Source organism: Dipodomys spectabilis, unplaced genomic scaffold (assembly GCF_019054845.1).
Source record: "Dipodomys spectabilis isolate Male_0828 unplaced genomic scaffold, ASM1905484v1 ptg000247l, whole genome shotgun sequence".
Classification (NCBI taxonomy): Eukaryota; Metazoa; Chordata; class Mammalia; order Rodentia; family Heteromyidae; genus Dipodomys; species Dipodomys spectabilis.
In genome coordinates this window covers 2,018,759-2,023,528 of record NW_024870924.1, presented here as the reverse complement: position 1 = coordinate 2,023,528, position 4,770 = coordinate 2,018,759, and the positions used below count along the sequence as shown (strand labels likewise).

Below are 4,770 nucleotides of genomic sequence, written 5' to 3'. Positions count from 1 at the left end.
ACTGGCAACAAACAGTTTTAGCCTGTTGAGAATCCACTCTAATCCTTTTTCATTCTCCTTCATTTTCCTAACAGTAAAGAGGACAAGATGGCATTACTTAGGCCTAGTAACCATATTTCATGATAAGCATTTTTTTTGCCAGGAGGAGCCATTTTTCCAAGTGTTTCCTTCTCCAGGATACGTCTCTTTTCTATGATGCCCATTCTCAGCTTTTAGAGCACACCAATTGGGGACAGCAGGCAAGGTCATATGTAGAAAGAAGCTCTTGTTCTTTTGTTTCCCCTGGTGTAAAAACTACACCTGATTAAGGAGTACAAGGTTTAAAACAACGGAGATAGTGCTATCTTTCTAAATACCCTGTTTCTAAATCCCTGGCTGCCGCTCACCTTATCTTTCCTAGTTTATCCTCCCTCAGTTAAATTAAGAGTTAAATTGGAGAGATTGCATAATAATTACTTTACACAGACTGGTGAATTTTTTGCCCTGAACCAGACTTTAAAGATATTAAAAGAAAAAAGGGAACAATGTATATGGACTATAAATATGCATTCAATGTGATATATATCTTTGGGAAATGTGGGCTGAGAGATTAATTTAAACAGTGCTTATTCTCCTGATGAAATTATGATAGTTCATGTTTCAGCTTATCAATGAGAAGAGTCTGTTAAAAGATTGGTAAATCAACCTTGGATTGTGCAAGAAATCTCCAGTGAGTTTGTGTTAAGTGTAACAGATTTTCACAAGAGATTGAGTGCAGAGAAACAGGGTAATATTTGCCTGAAGCTGCCACCGCATGCCACATGGCTAGCTCTTGCCTTTATCTCTCTGATAGAAGCTCCACTACAGAACATAGGCCAGAGCCATTGGGAGACACAGCAATGTGAGATATTATCAGAACATATGTGTGCCTAGGGATTTTAGGCCTTAAAGGATCATCTCAGGGAAGGTAAACCCAGGATTCAAATCGATGGTCTTCCTTATCTGTACTGGTCTTTTGGTCTCTCTCAATTCCTCTAAAAACATCTGTTCAGTGTTTCCTCAGCCTTCTCATCCCTCAAGGCAACAAGGACTGCTGACTCCACATCTTGAGTTCCCAAATACTAAGGTAAGCCTAAAGATTGCATCCTGATCAAGAGTTAAAAGAAGATGAAATTCCAGCTGATCTAGTGCTATTCACTGATAAGATACTTCATACCACAGAAAAGGATGGATTTACTACACTTGGGTAACCAGAGCTCCTGAGGGAAGACAGTGGTCTGTGCCTTCTAGATCTGGAGGTAAGAAATTACTTTTAAAAGCTTGAAATGGGGATTTGACACCTGGTTAAAAAGTTACTTGCTCTCTGTGATGACAGAGAGACAGAGGAATTTAAAACAGCATTCTCTTGGAGACAAAGCCCCAGAAGGAGAGTATCTGCCCTGCTATGGTTAAGACTGATGTGGAATGTTCAACTGGAAATATTCATTAAATTGTTATATGGAAATTGGTTCATGAGAAACAGAGAAGCCAGACTTTGAGAGCTCAAACTGAGAATCTTTAATAGAAAGCAAGTGACTGCAGAAGGACTTGTGTCTCAAAGACCTGCAGACTATAATGTAGCTTGCACAAAGCTTGTAAAGACAAAAAAATCACGTTTGGGGTAAAGACCCAACCCATCAAAAACAAACCATCTAGGAGAGCAATCAGGGTTGAGCATTCTATGTAGCAGAGCTCTCTTGGGACCAAACAGCATGACACCAATGCATATTCCCAGAATGGCCTGTTTTCCCTCTAGGCTTTTCAGAGCTGGGTAAAAAGCCTCCACCAACCATCCAGACTCCATGATGACAATGAGGACAAGACAATGTTACTTAGACCTAATATCCCTACTTCATTATAAAACAAGGGTAAATATAGAAGTTTAGGAAAACAACATGTGGCTGCCCTGGCTCTATAACCAGCAGACTGCAGAATGCAAACACAGAATACTCCCACAACGCCATACCCAGAAGAGACCAGAGGCGAGGCACCACAATACCCATACCCAGAGAGCTCCCCTGTCACCATGGCTCAGCCCACAACTAAAACAGTAGAGCTGCAGGAGCAGCTCCATGTCTGTCCAGCATATGGGAGCCAACCTGAGAGTTCCTCGCAAAGACACAGAGGTCTGCCACAGCACTGCTGGTCACCCTCACAACCAGTTCCCTGCTGGGGTGAAGTCCTCCCCTCCCACAGGTGATCAGAGCTGGTGGTGACCCACAGATCTTTACACGGACCCCTCTCCCTCCAACCCATGAAGGAACATTACACTAGAAGATGTCAAAGAGGTCTGAGCCTTTCCTCACTGCCCACATCCCACATGTTGGATTCCAGCAGGAGGTCACAGGGACTCACACGTGCTGGGCGCCAAGACTCGGTGTCCTCAACAGCCCTGGCTATCAGCGGATAACAATACTGGTCTGAAAACAAATGTCCCCGCACCCACAGAGCGTTTCCCTTCAGGAGCCATGAAATGCTTCTGCATGGCAGCTGCAGGAGAAGCATTTCATCAGTTGCAGTCGCTAAGTGAACATGAGTGCCAGCTACAGGAGAAGCAACCCCCTATCATGAGCACCTGCTGGTGCTGGTAGAGCACTCCCCCATCAGGAGCCCAAACTCATGCGTGCACAGGCCCCTACCAGAAGCCCAGGAATCGCACTGTGGCTGCTAGCAGAGAATTCCCCTCTAGGGTGCCTGCCTCTCCACAAACCTCATGCCTGTCTCTCAGAGTCTTGAATCTATTGTTTCCATAGTTGTGCAGCAGACATTTCCATTGGAACAGCTTCTGGTAGATCTCATCTTCAGATACATCAAGCATGCACATGTGCCCACCAGCCATAGGAGGCCAAGCATAGACCACTTGTGGGGACAGACCCAAGCCAGGGCCAAGGCATCAACAAATCCTGTGCCCATGTGGGGAACCCAACCCTCCCAAAGCCCTAATTCTAACCTTGCCAGCCCCCACTGCAGATGGGACCAAGCTCCTCTCATCCAGCCAGAGACAGCGCACGCACATGTGCTTGTTGGCCCAGTGACACGGCATGGGCTGTCCTACCCAGTGTCAACTAGCCCGGGGCAAGTGAGGGCTGTCACATCATTCTGGTGTGAGCAGGCCAAGCTCAGGCCATGATCCCCACAATCCCAGGACCCAAATGTGTAAATCACAGTGAAAGAAGACATGATTCATGGACTATCAGGACAACAATCCAAATCCCAAATCTAACAACAACCCAGGGAAGGACCCCAGTGAAATTGAAGAAGAGATGGAGGACAAAAGAACCATTAAAGAAATGATGATGGAATTGGCCAAAGAAATAAAAGGGGAAATGTGAAAGTATCAATAGGAGAAAGAAGACATGAATATTTACCTGGCAGGGGAGATACCATGATCACCAAGGTGGTTTTCCCAGGGCGAGGATTATCCATTGCAATCCAGATGTGCTGAGCCCTGTGATTTCCCCAAATGTGGGAAACTCAATTGCATAATTTGCAATAGTGGGGAATGACATTCATGCTCTCCCCTGCTAAAAAATTTTTAAAAAAGGAAAAGAAAGAACACATGACAAAGGAAATCCAAGATTTCTTAAGCCAGGCACCAATAGATCATGCCTGCAATCCTAGTTACTCAAGAGGCTGCGATATGAGGATCATGGTTCAAAGCCAGCCCGGGCAGGAAGTCCTTGAAAATTTATCTCCAAAAAAACCACCAGAAAACCGGAAGTGGTGCTGTAGCTCAAGTAGTAGAGCGCTCGCCATGAGCTGAACAGCTGAGAGAAAGCACTCAGGCCCAGAGTTCAAGCCCCACAACCGACAAAGAAAATTTAAAAAAAAACACAGTAAACCCTTGATTAACACATGAAATTAATACTTGGAGAACTGATATTAATAGCATAAAAGGCCCATTTTCCACAATGCAAACACCAGTGGAAGCCATAGTTAATAGAATAAGTGAAATGGAAAAAAGCATATCAGGAGTCAAGAATAAATCAGAAGAACTGGAACAGAAGGCAGATGTTATGTCTAAAAAAGAATTTTTTACAACTTTGGCGTGGGGTGGGGGGATGGAGAGGAGTAGGGATGGGAAGGGGAAACAAAGGAGGAGGCAACAATGCTTGATAAGAAATGTACTCACTATCTTGCCCATGTAATTGTAACCCCTCTGTATGGTATTTTCACAATTAAAAAAAAAAAAACACTTAGAACATTCCAAAGGGAAATCCAAGATTTAGCCAAAGCAGCCAAGAAATCAAATCTATGCATAATTAGAATCAAGGAGGGAGCATAATTTAATAGAGGCATGGAAAACCTATTTGGTATAATAACAGAGTAATTCCCCATCATAAGAGAGAAAATCTCACCCATTAACAGAAGCATATAGAAGTCATGAACATCAAACTGGCATTGCAAACAATTCTAAAAGGAGGAATACAATCTGAAAAAAAAAAAAAACAAACAAAATGAAAGAAACATATCAGACAGAAACCACCACAAGACAAGTTTAGCAAGGATGGGAAAAGAAAAGAAACAAAATACAGGAAAATAAGTAAATGGCAAGAAAATTGACACATTTCTATAATAACCCCAAATATTAACAGACTCAATTCCCCAACGAATGAAAAAGAAAAGCAGATTGGATTAAAACTAAAAGATCTATTCATTTGTTTTTTGCTAAGAGACCAATCTCACAGCCAAAGATAAAAACCAACTGTGAGTAAAGCGTTGGAAAGAGATCTTCCATTCAAATGTACCCTG

The 4,770-nt window shown here is 43.1% G+C and overlaps 1 non-coding gene across 1 annotated transcript; it reads left to right on the top strand.

The window, feature by feature from the left end:
• The first annotated feature begins 3,378 nt into the window (after positions 1-3,378).
• On the top strand, positions 3,379-3,541 carry LOC122124794. The gene has a single exon (XR_006150656.1). It is a non-coding gene; the product is annotated as a U1 spliceosomal RNA (small nuclear RNA).
• Positions 3,542-4,770: the final 1,229 nt, after the last annotated feature.